This window comes from Gopherus flavomarginatus, chromosome 2 (assembly GCF_025201925.1).
Source record: "Gopherus flavomarginatus isolate rGopFla2 chromosome 2, rGopFla2.mat.asm, whole genome shotgun sequence".
In the NCBI taxonomy this organism is placed as follows: domain Eukaryota; kingdom Metazoa; phylum Chordata; order Testudines; family Testudinidae; genus Gopherus; species Gopherus flavomarginatus.
In genome coordinates this window covers 214,456,641-214,477,012 of record NC_066618.1, presented here as the reverse complement: position 1 = coordinate 214,477,012, position 20,372 = coordinate 214,456,641, and positions in this window count along the sequence as shown.

Here is a 20,372-nt window from a genome sequence, read left to right as displayed (position 1 = left end):
ATGAATGTTTATATTTTTAATCTTGCATATTCTTTTAAAACAATCACGTTTACATTCTGAATAATTCCTGTACAGTAAACTATTGTCTGGAGTAATTTAAGAGAAAATGCAACAGACGAACGGCATCATATACCATGGCCAAGCAGTGAGTAGAAAGACTGAACAGGAGAAGACTGAAAGGCCTGGGGAGTAGAGTCTGATTTTTACAATAAAGAGGAAGTGTGAGTTAGGTATCAGAGAACAGGGAAGAATAGAAAGGTCTCAGGAAGAGTTAAAGAGATTCCAGAATCTCTTCCAGATAATGGCAAAAGAATGGGAAAAATATCTACTGCTGGCTGATGGGGAATAGAACACAAAGAAGTCTTGTGATTGAGAATGAGTGCTAATAAGGATAGGAGGATATGAAGCTGGGGGGAGGCAGGCAATGTGATCAATTACATAGAGGATCCTGAAATCCAAAGGGAGAATTTACACCAAATTAGTAAATGCACCGAGTCAGATTATGAAGATCAATGAGAAAGCTGTGAAGTGTCTTTATTTTTCAAGGTTCTTAAGGGTGAGAGTGATGTAATCCATCTCTAAGTATAAATAAAGAGATGTGCTGCTGCTGTGCTTTGGATATCTGGAGAGTGGCGACAGTAAAGTGGGGGACCTGGAATACTTGAAACAAGCAGAGATGACAAAATGAATACAATTGTCGTCAGCAGAGTAGTCAGAGTATCAGACGTAGATAATGCTCTGGTAGTGGATGTAAGTAGCTTCAGACACTTGGGAAATGCGGCATGTGAAAGGCCAGGGCCAAAGTGCAGGAACCTGAGACTGGAGTCAAGGAGAATCGGAGGTAGATATGTTTTGGTTGAAGGTGCTCTTCTTACCAATAGATAGGACGACATTAAACTGAAGGACAGGAGGAGCCAAATGAGGCTAAATTGGGCATAAATAGCTGACTCCTGTCTCCCATTAAAATCAATGGCAAAACTTCTCTTGATTTCAGTGGTGTAAGGTCAGTCCCAAAATGAGAAATGGGCCAAATCAGTGAAAGTTATGTATGTTTGGATGTACTCCACCTAGGAATGCTAACCATGACTGAACTAATAAGGAAAATATTTAGTCAAAGGGATAAGATTAATAGTGAAGGGGGCTGGGGCCATCAGAAGAAACCCATAGCAGAGAGAAATGTCTATTAAGCCGATAGATGATTTTGTTAGGATGTTAATTCTGGGGAAGTCTGTGAAATGAAAAAGTGAGAGAAAAAAAACACACATAGCAAAAGCTGAGAACCAAGACTAAGGGAGGAAAATTAACTTTAAACTGAGACTTCAGCAATTGAAAGGCTTTTCTGTCTCCCCTTAAGTTAATATTATAGAAAAAATATTGTAGGCATAATTGCAGCTATTGTATTCTAAGTCTATTGTATACTAAGTTATATAATAGTAAGAAGTCAAATCTCATTATCATAAAGGAAAGATGATAAACATTTTCTCCCTTATTGCTTTTGTTGTTCAAAAGATCTGTGAAGACACATACTGCAAGATAAAATTACATTTTACTATAATGCCTCAAATAGACTGACAGCTAAGTAACATACAGTATCTGCTCACAAAAAAGTGAAGAGAAAAAGCCACAGAAATGCAGTTCAATTGTTCCTGTGAAAGTGCCCTCTAAGGAAATTGCTAATACAGTTCAATTTTTTTTGTCCAAAGTTATATGTATTCTGTATTTCAGAAAATAATATTTCATCATCCAAGACTATAAAGACTACCAGTTTAGGTTTTGCTGTCCAAATTCTGTTCTGAGTTGCAACAGTGTAAATAAGGTAACTCCCTTAAAATCAGTGCAGTTACTGTGAGGTTACTGAGCATAATTTAGTGCTTAGGCAGTAACAAGTGTGTCTAAAACATGTCAAACATTAATTTTAAAAAGGGGAATATCAGAAATAGGGACGTCAAACCAGTCACGAGGAGTATGTATGATGATTCTGGCTCAACAATAAGGGCCAACCCTTGTTCACACTGAATTAAACTCGTTTCACAAGTACTGCCACTAATTTCCATACTTCAAGTTTAGAGTCTTCTTAAAAAAAGGAAAAGTGGCTTATCTTAATCACTGAAGGCATGACTCTGCCACATTTCCTCATATTCAGTGATACCTTGTTTTGGGAGTAGCCTCATGTCAGTGGTCATATATGACGTATGTATAATGCTATGAGATGTGGTTAGGAGCCAGTTTTAACAACAAAATTCATTTAATTAGAAAAATTAGTTTAGTCTGTCACTGTCTAACCTGAGATACTGTGTTAATTAATAAAAATATTAGGAGATCAAGCATTTTGGATTCATAACACCTTTTTCGCATTTACCTTTTTTATTCATGTATATAACACTTTTCATCTCAGGATCTTGAATAATTTAACAGATATTTATTTAATGAAATCCCTGTGAAGTAGGTAAATATATTTGTTTTCCAGATGGTAAACTGAGGCAGAAGGTGGCAAGGTCACACAATGAGCATTGACAGAGCAGGATCTAGTTGGGAGTCCTGATTCCTTATCTTCTACTATACCCACTAAAACCGCTTTTCTTAGTTTGCAGATTACAGACTCAAATGAACAATTACTTGCTGGATACTTATAATTTATAGATTTTTAAAAATTGATATTTTATTACACCTAGTTAACAAAAAATAAATGAGCCTTTTTCTAGAAGGAGAACACATGATTCAGCTTCAGCATTCAGTCAAATATCTGGGGCTGTATTTATCCACTGTCTATTCTGAACCATGCCTCTTGGTACCAGTATCTCCATGTGTCTATCAACATTATTTTTGTCAAGTTCCAAGATGCTGATGAGAACCTCTGGCAGACTTTGAAATTCCCAAGACTGTTTTCAAACTACCTTGAGGAATCCTGGTTTTGGGGTCATGAATATTTTCTTTCTTTGAACAGGAATATTAGCATGGTTGCTTAGGAACCAGACAAAGGAATTCAAGGGAGAAAAAAGGTGTAAATGAAATGAATGAAAATATCATCTGTAGCAACATCTGATTAAGATGGGTAACTGGAGAGAGGGGGCTTTGTGCATATACATTTACCAAAATTATATTTTCATTTCTGCCCAGCAGTTCTTGTGAGATGAGTCTTAACATCCTTAATCTCTGTTTGTTTCTAAACTATACCTTTATTCAGCAGTCCCATAGAAATTTTATACTGAAATTAGGAAGGACTTTCTGAGAAAGATTGCTTTGGCAATTTGATAATCAAAATTCAAACTTTGTTTGCAGTTTTGTTTTTAGAGTAGCAGCCGTGTTAGTCTGTATCCGCAAAAGGAAAAAGAGTCCTTGTGGCACCTTAGAGACTAACAAATTTATTTGAGCTCAAATAAATTGATTAATTTTGTTTTTAAGACTCCTGTGGATGGTAACCACTTCTCCCCTCCCCTTCACCACCATGTGTGTAAAATTAAAATGGACAGTGGTCTAGAAAATGACATAAATAATCCTTTTATCACATTTTCTGCTCTTCAGAAATTAACAGCTCTCTTTTCGATAATGCTGTTTCTGATGCAACTTTCCACTGAGTGTATGTTCAGGCAAATGAATGTATGTGTGGCATCTGTGGCAAGCTTAGACATATGGTAATACAACAGCACAATCTGAAGTTACCTCAGACCTTTAGACCCTGCATTCAAATAGGTTTGACAGATTCTGATTCAGTGTGGCTTGGATGTAGAACAGATGTAATGTGCTCAGGTTGGGACAAAAGAAGCATCCTGAAGTGCTGTTCAGCAAACCATCTGGCCCATTCCACATTACAATGCTGCCTACTCAACTAGAGTTCATTCAGCAGAACAAGTAGCTTAGTTATTATATGATAACTTTGAAGCTGTTTCTTACTTTAAAGCTTCATAAAGCCTGTCACTGAAATGTACTCTATAGTTACAAATCCCAGTGGGAATTGAGGATGCTTGAGGATTCAGTGGCACTTTTTAATCACATAGGAAGGGCTATATAATTCACATATAAATGGAAGCATGCTAATTCAGACACGCATGCTAATAATGGTCCTGATCCTCATTTATGTTGACATCCCTTTACACCATTGTGGCAGTGTGAAGTAGGTATAATTGGATTAACACCCACATTAAAGGTCCCTTTCATTGGCATAGCTGTGTAACGGGATCTTAGTGAAAATGAGAATCTGTCCCAATGCGTGTAGAAGGATATTGGGAATGAAGACTTGTCTCCCATGACAGAATTTAACATAGAACAAGATATATGCAGTGTAGTTGTAGCTGTGTCGATCCCAGGATATTAGAGAGACAAGATGGGTGAGATCTTTTATTGGACCAACTTCTGTTGGTGGGACAGACAAGCTTTCGAGCCATACAGAGCAACGTTAGCAATCTCCCTCAGAATCTACCATCCTCACCACCATGGATGTTGCTTTCCTATACACCAACATCTCTTACGATGATAGCATAGCTGCCTGCCTCAAATATTTGCAAGACAATGGACAACTCTCAAATATCCACCCCAAACACATTGCCAAACTCATCCATTTCATCCGCACCCATAACAATTCTAGATTCAACTACAAACACCTTGTCCAAACCATAGGAACAGCCATGGGTACTAGGCTGGCTTCTCACTATGTCAGCCTCTTCATGAGCCACCTTGATGAATAATTTCTGGACAAATGCACCATGCAATCAATAATATACCTGAGATACATCAATACTTCAGACAGCTTAAACACCCTCATAGATTTCCACCACAACTTCAACAGCCATTGTCCATCTATTAAACTCTCTCTGGAACATTCCCATACTAGCAACAACTTCCTGGGCATCACAATAAGCTTCAGCAATGGAATGCTACAGACAATCACGTTCAAGAAACCCACGGATCACCACATCTACCTTTGTAGATCCAGTAACCACCCCAACAACACCAAGAAATCTGTTATCTACAGCCAGGCACTCAGATATCACAGAATATGCTCCAAAGGAGAAAGTCTGGGATATACACCTTAATACACTTGAAACCATCTTCACCAAACAAGGACACACTACCAGAGAAGTAGATCTCATAATGGAACGGGCCACCCAAATACCCTGAGAGAACCTGCTTCAATACAGAAATGAAGCCCCCTCCAGCCACACACCCCCTAATTGTCACCTACCTCCCCACACTGGGGTATCATCTAACTACAACCCATACTCAATGGGGACCCCATCATGAACTAAATATTTCCTGAACTCCAACTTATGACCTTCAAACAACCACCCAACATCTCCAAGCTCATCATCAGAAGCAAACTCCCCTCAGACCAGGACACACTAATTCAAGGCAGCACCAGATCCTGCCAGAACAACTGATGCAAAACCTGAAGACATATGTCCACTGCTACAATGATCAACACTCCCAACAACACACCTTTCAGGAACCATTGATCCTAAACATGCCTATCTCAACATGTCGTATACCTCATCCAGTGCACTAAATATCCAATAATACTTGTGTGTGAAACCAGAAAATCACTACACTCATGGGCGGCAGGTGAATTGCGGGCTTAGTGAGGCTAGTCCTGGGACCCTGCCCCGCCCAGAGCCTATTCCCAGCTTCAAGCTCCTGGTGGGCAGGCAGCTAAGCATGGCCCCCAGCATGGTGGGTGAGCAGCATGCCCCCCCCAACATGCTGCGGAGCACCAGGTGGGCAGGCAGAACATCCCCTAGCCCCAGAGCACTGGGTGGGCAGGAGGCACGAGCACCAGCTCCAGCCGCCCCGAGTCTCTGGCTGCAGGCCAGCGGCAGGTGTAGGGACCCAGGCTTCCCACAGCTTCCCATGCAGCTCTCCCTGACCCGGCTCTAGTTTTGGGGGAGAGGCCTCGGAGCCACAGCCTGGCTATGATAAGAACCAGGCGAGTAGCTGTGGGGAGCCCTCGGCCCATTTCCCCACTCCCTGGGCTGCCCACCCACCTGGGGCCGGTGGAGGGTCTGCAGCTCTTCACAACTGCCTGTGCATGGCTCTTACCATGGCTGGGCTGCAGCTCTGAGGGGTTGGGGAGAGCTGTGCAGGCAGCTGTGGGGAGCCGGTGTGGAGTCACGGACCTTCCTCCTGCCCCAGGGGGCAAGGACAGGGTCTGGGGGCTGCTCTCAGCCTCCCTACCCCCTCACCCTGGGCAGGTGGAGAGTCCACCATGGTTCCCCATGGCTGCCTGGGCAACATGCTGGCCTGGCCAGGGGGTGGGGTGGGGTGGGGTGGTCTCAGGGGGGAAAAGGGGGCGGGGTCTGCCCTGGCAAAAAGTGGATGGGTCAGGCCCGCCCGCTTTCAAAAAGTGGGAGGGCTATGGCCCCCAGCCTGCCCATCCCCTGTTCCAGCACCACTGGCCCACTGCTCAGCCACATGGGAAAGTCACACCAGGAAGCAGGAGGGTGTTTGGGGGTGGAGTGTGGGCGGGGCAATGCAGGCAGTTTGGGTAAACTGAACCTTCCCCTGCCTTTGATTCCCACTGCCCATGACTACGCTTCTGAATGAAATCACACAAGAAAATTATAAAAGACAAAAAACACCCTATCACCTGTGGGTGAACATTTTTTATAAAGTGATCGCTCTGTATCTGACCTATCAGTCCTCATCCTCAGAGGAAACCTGCACAACACTTTCAAAAGATGAGTCTGGGAGCTTAAATTCATAACTCTGCTAGACACTAAAAATCATGGACTGAACAGAGACACTGGATTTATGCCTTTTTACAACAGTCTGTAACCCACTAACCCCTCTTTTTGTCCTATGACTGCAGAGGTGTTAACGGGCCACTCTACCTTGAATGGTCCCTTAGAATATGTGCTAACAATTTATACTGAACAACTGGTTCCACCTTGCAGTTAGCTGTGATGCTAGGAGTACCTTTCCAAGACCTGAAGAAGAGTTCTGTGTGGCTCAAAAGCTTGTCAGTCTCATCAATAGAAGTTGGTACAACAAAAGATCTTACTTCACCCTCCTTGTCTTCTGTATAACAAGGTAGTTTACTTGATTTTACATATGTAAAGTAATTAATTATATTTAAGATTTCTAACTGTGAATTATATATGATTGCACACAAAAACTACTTAAAAAAACATTAAGGTTGCAAAGTCAAGCACCCAGAAGCTAAGAAATGCCAGTATTAAACTTGCCTGTGCAGGTATAATTTGGCTCTCCTGTGCACACGTATTAAGATAGTCTTTAATTACATGATCACATACTTCTTTTCTGCAGGCTTTTTCTACCAACCTAACCCATATAAATGTGTTGTAATGTAAGCTGTCATTTCTGTTAGGTGTCAAATAATTTGTGTAGACATATGCTATATGCATGTGAATTAAAATATAATGAAAAAAGAGAAAAATGTATAATAATATCACTCCAATCCATCATACATATTATGCATTATTATCAGAAGTATCAGACACAAAGGCCTAACCCTATTTCGATCTGTATTTAAAGTAGCACACGTTCAAATGGAACAAGGTCAAGGTTTCATGTTGTCAGTATGAAACCACAGTTACATACTGTTTTCCAAAGAGTAGTGACCCCACAGAGCCATCACTACCTATATTCTCCTGTATCAAAGGGAGCCTTTTGTTCTAATTACTGCCTTAAACTGGCAACACTTTATGTTGTTTCTGGCAGAAAACGTAGAACATTGCATTTGACCTTAACTTTACATTTCATTACAAAGTAAACAAGACATGAGCAACCTTTACTCTCTGTTTAGTGCCCCCAACTTATGTGCTTATAATGACAGCAGCTCAATTTTTACTATATCTTACTCACTTCATTTTTGATATTCACAGTAGATTTGATGTACGGCCCTAACCATAATATTGTTGGAATCAGAGTTACTAAAAAGAGGCAAAAAGAGAAAAAAAGTGTGTTTTGTAGGGTTCAAAAAGGACCTGTTTTCTGTTTTTCATGAAAAAAAGATCCACCATGTGTTTTTTACTAATTTTTTAATCAAAAGCTTATTTGAAACCATTATTACCATTTTTTGTTTACCAAAACCAGTTTTCAATAAGAAAGTATTTTTGGTAACTAAATGTTTCATAAATTCAAAACTGATTTTAATAAAAAATTGGTTAAAATTTCATTAAAATATGAAATTTCAAAAACTTTTGGCAACAAATTTCATTTTTTAAAAAAGTTGGGTTTTTTGACAAAAAAATTGTAACGTGAAAAATTTTCAACCAGCTGTAAGTGGATTTTTTAAGTTATTACTTGACATACAAATGATGTTAGAGTGTTAATAATTTCAGGGTAGATATTCTTCTTTCTGGTTAAACTTTTGGAAGTGTTAATATGTAACTGACAGGTTTAAAATTAGCATCTTCCTACATTCTCTATAAAAACAAAATGAAAGTTTTAGAGATTGAGAAGTAGTTGCATACATTGCGGCAGGGCACCTCTTTCAACACATCAGCCTTAGCATTTCTCCCTCTGCTGAGGTGGCCCTGGAGTAAATCAGTCCTACTCCAGAAGTTTTTATTCTCAACTTCGGTTTATATACAAGCTGGGCCTCAGGGTAGCTCAACTAGTTCTTTGAAGCAAGCCCCCCACACACATTTCCTTGCCCTCACAGGAGCATTGACTTATTATGCGGGCTTCTGGTCATCAGTCTTTCCCCAAACAGAAGTATATTCAGTGTTTCCCCTATAGGAGGAGAACAGCCTTCCACCAAGGGGAAGCCTGTTCTCCAAGCTGCCCCTAACCCTGCTGCAGTTTATTTCTTCTCCTTGCTTCCCTTCTTTCCTCTAGAAGATAGGTTTTAAAAGTCATCAGCTGACTCTAATTAACCTGAGGTAACCTCTTTTCAGTTCATATAAAAAAGGGCCTTCACCATTCTAAGGCTATGTCTATGGGTAACGATTGCTTTATCGGGGATCAATATATCGCATCTCATCTAGATGCAATATATCGATCCCCGAATGCACTCCTGTCGACTTCGGAACTCCACCAGAGCGAGCAGCTGTAGTGGAGTCGACATGGGGAGCTGTGGCCATTGATCCCATGCTGTGAGGATGGGACGTAAGTCGAAATAAGATACTTCGACTTCAGCTACACTATTCACATAGCTGAAGTTGTGTATCTTACATTGACCCTGCCCCTTAGTGTAGACCAGGCCAAGACTGATATACTTGCCTTTCAAGCCTCTCTTATTAGAGAGACAAGGCAGATGAGGTAATGTATCTTTCATTGGACCAACTTCTGTTGAGTAAGAGAGACAAGCTTTCGAGCCACACAGTGCTCTTCTTCAGGTCTGGGATCATTTACATCATTTACAATGGCACACTGCAACTATCCAGCTGCATCACGTAGCACTTCTTGTGAAGATGCTCTAAGGTCTCTCCCATCAGCTTAATAACTCCTGCTTCTGTGAGAGGCAGTAGCTATGTAGCCAGGAGAAGCTCTCCAGGCAACATACCACTGTTCACACTGGCACTTAGGCTGGTGTAATTTATGTGGATTATTCACATCCCTGAAAGCCATAAGTTATACCAAAGTAATCTGTAACATAAACATAACCCTAGTGTCACAGCTAAATGCAAGATGGAACAGATTGTTTAGTATACTCAATTAGCACTTATTCTAAGGGACCATTTAAGGGACCATTAAGGTGGTCTATTATCACCTTTGCAGTCATGGGACAAAAAAGGGGGGTTAGTCGGTTAGAGATTTTTGTAAAAAGCCGTAAATCCAATGTTTCTGTTCAGTCCATGATTTTTAGAAAATAAGAACAGCCATAATGGGTCAGACCACAGGTCCATCTAACCCAGTATCCCGTCTACTGAGAGTGGCCAATGCCAGATGCTTCAAAAGGAAAGAACAGAACAGGAATCATCAAGGGATTCATCCCTTGTTGCCCATTCCCAGCTTCTGGCAAACAGAGGCTAGAGACACCATCTTTGCCCATTCTGGCTAATAACTATTGATGGACCTATGCTCCATGAACTTATCTAGTTCTTTTTTGAACCCTATTATAGTCTTGGCCTTCACAACACCCTCTGGCAAAGAGTTCCACATGTTGACTGTGTGTTGTGTGAAGAAATACTTCCTTTTGTCTGTAAATAACACTTCCTTATTTACTTTCTCCACATCAGTCATGATTTTGTAGACCTCTATCGTATTCCTCCTTAGTCGTCTATTTTACAAGCTGAAAAGTCCAATCTTATTAATTTCTCCTCACAAGGAAGCTGTTCCATTCCCCTAATCATTTTGTTGCCCTTTTCTGTACCTTTTCCAATTCTAGCATATCTTTTTTGAGATGAGGCAATGAGATCTGCATGCAATATTCAAGGTGTGGGTGTACCATAAATTTGTATAGAAGCAATATGGTATTTTCTGTCTTATTATCTATCCCTTTCCTAATGTTTCCCAACATTCTGTTACCTTTTTTGATTGCTGCTGCACATTGAGTGGATGTTTTCAGAGAACTATCCACAATGACTCCAAGATCTTTCTTAAGTGGTAACAGCCAGTTTAGACCCCATCATTTTATATGTATACTTGGGATTATGTTTTCCAATGTGCATTACTTTGCATTTATCAATACTGAATTTCATTTGCCATTTTGTTGCCCAGTCACCCAGTTTTGTGAGATCCCTTTGTAACTCTTCGCAGTCTATCTTGAGTAATTTTGTACCACCTGCAAATTTTGCCACCTCACTGTTTACTCCTTTTTCCAGATCATTTATGAATAAGTTGAACAGTATCGGTCCCAGTACATACCTCTAGGGGTCGCCACTGTTGACCTCTCTTCATTCTGAAAACTGACCATTTACCCCTACCCTTTCTTTCCTATCGTTTAACCAGTTACTGATCCGTGAAAGGACCTTCCCTTTTATCCAGTGACAATTTACTTTGCTTAAGAGCCTTTGGTGAGGGACCTTCTCAAAAATTTTCTGAAAATCTAAGTACACTATATACACTGGATCCTCTTGTCCACATGCTTCTTGACCCCCTCAAAGAATTCTAATAGATTGGTGAAGCATGATTTCCCTTTACTTAAACCATGTTGGCTCTTCCCCAACAAATTACATTCATCTATGTGTCTGACAATTCTGTTCTTTACTATAGTTTCAACCAATTTTCCCAGTGCTGAAGTTAGGCTTACCAGCCTGTAATTGATGGGATTGCCTCTGGAGTCTTTCTTAAAAATGGGTGTCACATTAGCTATCCTCCAGTCATCTGGTACAGAAGCTGATTTAATTGATAGGTTACATACCCCAGTTAGCAGTTCTGCAATTTCACATTTGAGTTCCTTCATAACTCTTGGGTGAATAGCATCTGGTCCTGGTGACTTATTACTGTTTAATTTATCCCAAAACCTCCTGATACCTCAATCTGGGACAGTTCCTCAGATTTGTCACTTAAAAAGAATGGCTCAAGTTTGGGACTCTTCCTCATATCCTCAACCGTGAAGACCGATGCAAAGAATTCATTTAGTTTCTCTGCAATGGCCTTATCATACTCGAGTGCTCCTTTAGCATCTTGATTGTCCAGTGGCCCCAGCGGTTGTATAGCAGGCTTCCTGATTCTGATGTACTTAAAAAATTTTGCTATTATTTTTTGAGTCTTTGGCTAGATGTTCTTTAATTTCTTTTTTGGCCTTTCTAATTATATTTTTATACTTCACTGGCCAGAGTTCATGCTCCTTTCTATTTTCCTCAATAGGATTTGACTTTCACTTTTTCAAAGATGCCATTTTGCCTCTTGCTGATTCTTTTACGTTGTTTAGCAGAGTTATGAATTTAATTTATGAACTTACAGAGTTATGAATATAAGTTCCCAGGCTAGTCTTTTGAAAGCATTTTTAGAATCAAAAGCTTGTCTCTCTCCCCAACATAAATTGGTTCAATAAAAGGTATTATTTCACTCACCTTGTCTCTCGGATATCCTGGGACCAACTTGGCTACAACTACACTGCATACCACTCTCTTATAGCTGAAGGGGCATGGGGGCATCATTTGAGCTCCCCGTCTTAGATGCCAAAACGTTCTGGGCTGGCCCTGGCGGGGGTAGCTGAATGCTTTCTCCAATATTATCAATCTTGTATTAAAAATCAAGCAGGGTAGCAATGGAAAATGTAAAGCTACTAAGGTTATTTTGAGATAGGCACTTGTAGTCTGGTTACCTAACAAGGAACTGCTGTTTCATTATTAACAATTATGATACAATAAAATGGAAAACTGAAACTAATATAATTTTTAAATCCTTTAGACACAGGGAATACAACATACATATGTGGTAATATTAATTATGGTAATTCTTCTAGAAATTTGGTCAATGCTAATATTTTAAAATTAATAAAAAGAAAGCAAATGAAGGAACTTATGTTTATCAGGCTATGAAAAATGAAAGAACAGCAATAAGATGATGATACTGTTTGTATCTCAGTGGTAACAGTATTTATGTTTGTAGATGTACGGAGAAGTGAGAGGATAATGGTTATATAGTTTTGCAGCTGGAGCAGACCTCTGTTTTTTTGTTAAAAAAAATAAGCATGTGGGTGCCAAAATAATAAGGCTCTATCCCCATCTTCTAACAACTGCTGGACTCAGTGGTATCATATAACTATAATGGTCTCATAATGGAAACGGGATAAAACCAGGGTTGGCTCTCCTGTGCTAGTACACTGGTAACTACTGAGGTAAAGTGTTGATACTTTTGCAGATCTTCAAAAGTTGTCATTCATTTAGCTCAAACTATTCACCAGTTGTGATGTTTTACAATCCCCTTTTCCCTCCCTCACCCCACCTCAAATCAGTTTTTATGATAAAAATATTTAAAGTGCAATTATCTCCAGATCAAGGATTCTACGCTGAAAAAAATCATGAGTAATTTTGAATAACAAATACATTAGAGAATTACATGTGTTGTGTGTGAACAAGTCACACACACACAAAAAGGATATTAATTGAATAATTATTCAGTACAAATTATTCACTTGAGCTCTAATGCTTGGTTGGGAAATATTTACATTTAAAAGAAAAAAAACTATTAATTTCTTAGCCATTAATCGGACATCTGATAACCATTCACTGTAACTTCAGATTTAGTGTCGTGGGGTGGGGTGGGGAAACAGACACATAGTGCCAACTCATTATGTACAATTCAGATACCTAATGCATTCAGATGTGTTTTTGCTTTTTGGTGTTTGGTTCTCCCAGGGGTACAGCCCCCGGTGATGTTCTTTGACTTCACTTGTGCCCCAGGACTAACTCTATATTTATGATCAGTCCTCTCTTTCGAGCCTCTTTTTCTCTGTTTTAAGGACAAATGGATGTTCTCTCTCTCTCTCCCTCTCTCTCTCTCAAAAACACAGGAGATGTTTTCTTTTCTCCCATCTCTCCCTCACTCTGTTTTTGACTTATTAGAACTCTCTCAATGTTATATTCCTTGATCTCTTTTTCCCAGGCCATAGCTTTCTCCTTCTTCCAATTTTCCTTGTTACTAGCTAGGTAAGGGCATTCCCTAATTAATAGTTTGCCCCGTTGTTCTCTTAAGAAGCCTTATCTTTCATATTGTTTTGTTTCTTGTTTGCTTCCCCACAACAGACTCCTTTGCAGGCTGTTGGTGGGGAAGTGAAGATCAGGATAAAATCAAATGAGTAAACTGAGACACACGTTATTTACAAAAAATAATACATATAACTCCTCCATTTTCTATACCCCTAAACAGATAATTCCCACATAGATCTGGCCCTTATTGGAGAACTACATTCTGAGTAAAAAGGAAACAAATTATTCATCTAAAACTACTCTCTTTTGCTTTGTTCTTAACTTCAGTCGCATGACTCATGCAAGTAAAGTTATTCACATAAGTAAGAGTTTGTAGGCTCAAGCCCTTAAAGGCCAATATTGTTTATTAATCAATGGGAATGGAAGCATAACCTTACACCCCAGCTCAGCAACTGACAGAATGTGGGCAGACTGTTGCACCTATTCAGAGCCCAATTGACTTTAGTGAGCACCATACAAACACAGCCCTCTGCCTGCTCAGGATCTGGGCCTTAAGAAGTAAAGTCAACAGCTTCTTACTATTAAAGTTTTTCCATTGACGACATTGTTCAGATCAATGCTATTTGCAGGAGACAACTTTTGTAAATGTATTGTCTCCAAGAATTTGTCTGAAATCTGTAAGCACCCATAAAATATACATTTATTATGTGATTTATCACATACATTGTTTATAGTAAACACATTAAGATTAAAAGTGTATTTCTTGTAAGCACTGAAGTGATGAATTAGATGTTTCATGTTTCATCTATATCTGTCATGATGCTACAAAGCTTGATAGCAATATAAGATGTACAATGGTTTAATATTGGGCTAGGGTTCAATTTTCTATTTTAGACTTAGGTTTTACAATTATTTTGTCATCATATTTCAGAACAGCAAAGAGTATGTTCGCCTCATGATAGAAAATCCACTTGACTTAGCAATAATGGCTCATATGCAGCAAAAAAATCTTTCTATTATTCCTTCTCAAATATTTTTCTTCTAGAAGAGGAGACAGGTCTACTGATTTATGCACGAGAGCCAAAAGATTTGGATTCTGCCACAGACTTCTTGTATAACCTTGAACAAGAACATAAGAATGGCCACACTGGGTCAGACCAAAGGACCATCTAGCCCAGTATTCTGTCTTCTGACAGTGACCAATGCCAGATGCTTCAGAGGGAATGAACAGAACAGGACAATTTTGAGTGATCTATCTGCTGTCTTCCAATCCCAGCTTCTGGGAGCTGGAGGTTTAGGGTCATTTGGAGCAAGAGGTGCCATCCCTGACCATCTTGGCTAATAGCCATTGATGAACCTCTCCTCCATTTAGCCACTCCGGCCCAGATCCTTAAAGATATTTAGGCACCTAGCTCCCATTGATTTCAAAGGGAGTTAGGTCCCTAAATACATTTCAGAATCTGTGCTTCCGTCTCTCCATTTACCTATTTGTGCAATAGGCATGATGCTTACCTTACAATGCTGTCTTGATGTTAATAATTAATGTGTATGAAATGCTTTGTGATTCTAGGATGCAATGTGCTATAGAAGTGTAAAGTACCATTGTTCCATTTTTCTTTTCTCTTCACTGTTAAATGTAAAGGCAGCAAAGAATCCTGTGGCACCTTATAGACTAACAGATGTTTTGGAGCATGAGCTTTCATGGGTGAATACCCACTTCGTCAGATGCAATTTTATTCACCCACGAAAGCTCATGCTCCAAAACGTCTGTTAGTCTATAAGGTGCCACAGGATTCTTTGCTGCCTTTACAGATCCAGACTAACACGGCTATCCCTCTGATACTGTTAAATGTAGTTGTTTTACTCATGAATGTTTTACAAGACAGCTAAGCAATGGCATTTTTTCCCCACTGGGAACTATAATCACACATTCCCATGACACTATAGAAATGGAGCTGAGACAACACATGTATCACTATTTTTGCAGTTGCCTTAAAACAAATGTCAAGTATCCAAACTGGAGTTACAAAATTTTAAAATCACACAAATTATTTCTAGAGTGGAGTGAATCCTGAAAAAGCTTTTCTTTGAGTAGTCATACAAATTTTAAAATGGATTTGTTTTGTCGATGTTTGCTTTGTGCATTCACATCTTGTGAACATTTGCACAACTGGTATACTCATATGAATGCCTGCAGAAGGTGAATGCTAAGCTAGTGGGCTCAAGTATTCACGGAGAGTAAATTTTAAATTTGCACCAGCTATCTTTAAAAAATCTCTGTGTGGGTGCTGAAACTAGGGAACATCAAGAAAGGAGGGAGAAGTAAAATGATAGTAAGCATAAACTGCACAGTTGCAATTAGGAGATGCCACCTGGAGCTGGGATGGTATTAGCTATATCAGCAGCAGCCCAATAGTGCCATTTCTAATTTGTGGCAGTGCCCCAATGGCTATTTACTTGCCAGAAACATGCAGGTGTTTCAAACTACTAGGTGGACCATTCGGTCAGCCCATAGCCTTTCTGGGTTCACCTCTGACTGTGGTCTACAGTTAGCTACCTAAATGCATATTTAGTTACATTTTATATAAGTATATTTTTGTCTAGGTGCCAACAATATACCTAATGCATTTATAAACTCCCCTAGGACATGGGGTCCTGGTCCATGAGTAGGGCTCCAAAGTGCTTTGGTCAAATAAATAATACTACCCATTATTTGTCTGAGCAAATGGTATTAAGAATATCTCACAGACAGCTTTGTAAGAAAGTCTAAAACATTTGACAGAGTTTTGCAAATAATACAAAATTGTCATGCACAAAAACACTCTACTTAGTGGGTAGAATTTGCACAGGCTTGAATTCTAATGATTTCTTGGGGATGGTCTGCAAAAGAGACACATTAATTTAACAAAGAAACCATCCCACTACATTTTCTATAAATGTAATTTAAAAAAGAATTTAAATAATCTCCAGTGGTTTAAAAGAATATTGATAATTCCGTTTCTGTCAATTGTTAACCATGAATACCGGCCTCAGGTCAAACCTAAATGACTAATTCATATTGATACTATTGTGTAAGCAGAGTCAGGATGAGCTCTACCCTGACATCTGGTGGTGAATTATGGGAAGTGTGGAAAGAATTTCAGGAAGTGTGAAATCTCGGGTATTTGCATGGGCACACTCAGCATAGCCCAAGGCAGCCCGGGATGGTTATTTTGACAGCTCTGGGATCCCCAATTTCTTTGTTATTGGGGCAGGATAAATAAAGTGTTGCCACCTGATTATGTGAATGAGGAACTACGAGACTGCTTTATGACAGAGATGTCTCAATATAAATTAAGTGGCTCTTGCTAGACAAAGGACATGGATTCCAAAACCCAGTGAATTGAGAGAGGTTGGGGACTGGTGTGTGTACCTGATGGTATGGGCCCCTTTTGAGGGCCTGGAACACCAATTGCACAACCTCCTCTCTCCACTGTTAAAGAGTAGAGCTAATTTTGATTCCATCTAGAGACTGCTGAGCTGAATTCATGTTGGGCCAATGGTGCACCAGCACCAGGGCTCCCCTACTAAGAGCTGAAATCACTGAAAGAGCCGAGCTGAGATCACTGAGTGCTGTGTTAACTAGTGGGGGAGCCTGAAGATCTATCGTTAAGCGGCTGGCAGAGCGGAGCAGTTTGCAGCATGTTGGAGCAGCCCATGGAACAGTGAGCGGAGTGAAGCGGTTTGCAGGGAAGACTGGAGGAGCGGCACAGCTGGGTTAGTGGAGCTGGTCATAGTGAAGGCTGCAGCAGAACTCCACGGAGAGGCGGAGCAGTTGGCCCTGGCCCATGTAAGGTGCCCCTTAACACCTTGTGTGGACTTCCCCCCCCTCATTTCCACCCAGGCTGGGGGGGATAAAACTCTGCAGATAAACTTTTGAATTCTAGGGTGGCACTGACCAGAGACTTTTGAGTTGTTGGATTTCAGGGTGATTGGGCTTAATACCCTAAGGGGGAAAGGACATTGCCAAATGTACTTGGAGGTGGGTTTTTGCTTATGGTTTGTGTTATAATCCTGTTTGTGGTGTTTCTCCAATGGGATGCCGCATTGTTTCCTTCCTTTATTAAAAGGATTTTGCTACACTCAGACTCCGTGCTTGTGAGAGGGGAACTATTGCCTCCCAAAGGCGCCCCGGGGGCTGTGGTATGTAAGTGTGCCAGGTCACTGGGTGGGGCTCAAGCCGGTTATGCATTGTGTTATTGAAACGGAACCCCTGGATACTGAACCTGGCCCTTGTTGCTGCCAACTCAGAGGGGCAGAAGGGTTACAATTGTATAACAAGAAATGTATTTCTATTCAGAATCTCTCCAAATGTTCAAGTAAAAATTTCAGCAGGCCTGGTATGTCATTAGAAATTACATTCTTGAAGTGTCCTTGGTAAACTTAACAAATATCAACAAGCTTTACCCTATATGGTAGCTTGCAGTTTCATATTGAGAAAGTAGTACTGTATATGACAATTACATAATTTTTTTAGGAGGTAATCCTCTTAATTCTTGGATTTAAGTAACTATACACATAGTAATGAATTTACTGTTTTTAATTGGAAAGGAGTAGGTTTCCAGTGTTATCATAATTAAACCATTTTAATATAAAAAAAATCCTTGCTCTTCACAAAGTAATTTTAAATACTAATGTTCAGCCTAATTTAATTGTAAAATGTCTGGTTTAATTATAAATTAACTGGAGAAGTGCTGCATGTTGCAGTCAGTTTTTAATTAAATGTATAAAGTTTCTCAGATTAAAAGAATTTGTAGGATGTATAATTGAGAAAATGAGAATAACTTTTGAATTATTTTAATTACTTTAATTGTTTTCCAAACAGGAAATTATGGAAATCTGGAAATCTAATTAGTTCCTTGAGACTATATTACTTAATGTATAGTCCCTTTATCATAACCTCAACCTGCCTGACTACAATGCTGTAGCGGGGTGGTCACCCGCTCCTGCCCTGAGGGGTTTAAACACAGCCCTGGGAGAGGGCTGTGGCAGGGGAAAAGCTACTAGGCTGTTTGGGGAAGCAGCTGCAGCTGGGCCATGCCCTAATCAGGCCTCAGCTGGTGCTATATAAGAGGCTGGGAGCAAGGAGCTCAGCAGTCTCTCTCTCTGCTGAGAGAGAGAGCGAGAGTGTGCATGCGTGCCAGCACCCCCTGGCTGCTGGGAAGCTCAGGGTACCTAGAGTGAGACAGTGCTGCGGAAAGGCCAGAGAGGCTGGGAAGGTCCGGGCTGGGAACTCCCCAGGCTGCAGGCCCATAGACGTACTGGGTTGCAGAGAAAGGCAGCAGGTCCAAAAACTCCTTGCCTGTGATGAGTAGCTTATACTGCAGTCTGCCCCAGGGAGATAATGGGGCACTGAAGTCCAGGGAGGGACACAGGGGCCAAGTGGCAGTGGGATACTGGCCTGCAGAGGGTGCTCCAAGGCTGGCAGAGCTAATTCCTGGAAGAGACCAGCAGAGGCGCTGAAGGGGTGAGTCCACAGGCTTACAAATGCTTATAGGCAAAACAAATACTTACTATTGCAGTATTCTGAGTATCAGATCCTTAGCATACCTCCATAGACACTACTGAGGTTTGGTTAATTTATACTAGCTGAGAATCTAGCCCCAATTGTCTGAGTTTTCACTCATCCCCACACCATGTTGTAGATAGGAAAGCAACAGTGTGATTCCCTTTTTATGTGCATATTTTTAATTTAATTAATTTCATCATTCAAGCATAACTTTATATGTAGTAGAAACTTTGCAAATCTCTGGGTAAAGAAGGGGATACTGTATCGGGTAAATCAACTATTGCCTTTCACCGATTTGCTGACAAGCTTCCTTTTAGAGGCAAGGTCTTCTAAAAGTTATCTGGGCAGTAGCAGATCCTGATATCTTATATCCTACTTTGTTTTTGGCTCTGCCACATGTTTACTGTTGTAACCTCACTAAAAACCTCCCAGTACCTCAGTTTTTCCATCTGCAAAATTAGGATGATAATAGATGCTGACCTTGGTATTTGGGCAAAAAGCACTATATAAGTCGAAAAGATTCTTCCCCTGATTACTGAGGTAAAGTGGACTTTGTCTTTCAGTTATACCATTTTAAAATAAAAAGGAAGGTAATGAAGATATTATACGTCTGTTTATAATATTAAAATATTTGCAGAATTATTAATAATAGAAAAAATATTTAAATCCTTCATGGTTTAAATTGGCTGAATTCACCTCTATAAGGCTCTCATTATGTGGCTGTTGTATGAGCCTTTGTTTTCTTTATTTACCGTTTGTGGCATGCTGCATATTTTAGATAGTTCAAAAACTTCTATTTGCAGATGGTTTCTTACAACTATATAATATTATCATGGTTTCTACCATTTGCATAGGGCTGTGATCTCATGACATAATAAAATCATTTCTGGAAACTAAAACTGAAAATACATTTCTTGGGAATGATGAATTTATAGTCTTCCCTTCCATCACGAACATCTCCTGCTAGCTGATGAAAGAATAAGAAAACATAATACATTGGAGTGAGCATAACACTAAAAAAAGGATTATCCAGCTTTAGAGAAATAGGATCAGATTCAGTTCTCAGTTACACCTGTGGAAGTCTAGAGTAACTCCATGGAAGTCTCTATGGATTTACACTGAGAGCAGAATTTAGCCTATGCAGAATCAAGGGAAATATAAATTATAATGCTGGTGCTGATCCTCAGCTGCACCACCACCTCACTCTTTGCAACTGAACTGGCACTGGGAGCAAATATGTCTTTAAGCCACCATTATGCTTATCAGATCCCCAGAATGTCTGGAGGTCAGTCAGCCACCTTCATATCTTAGAACAACCTGTGCTGGCA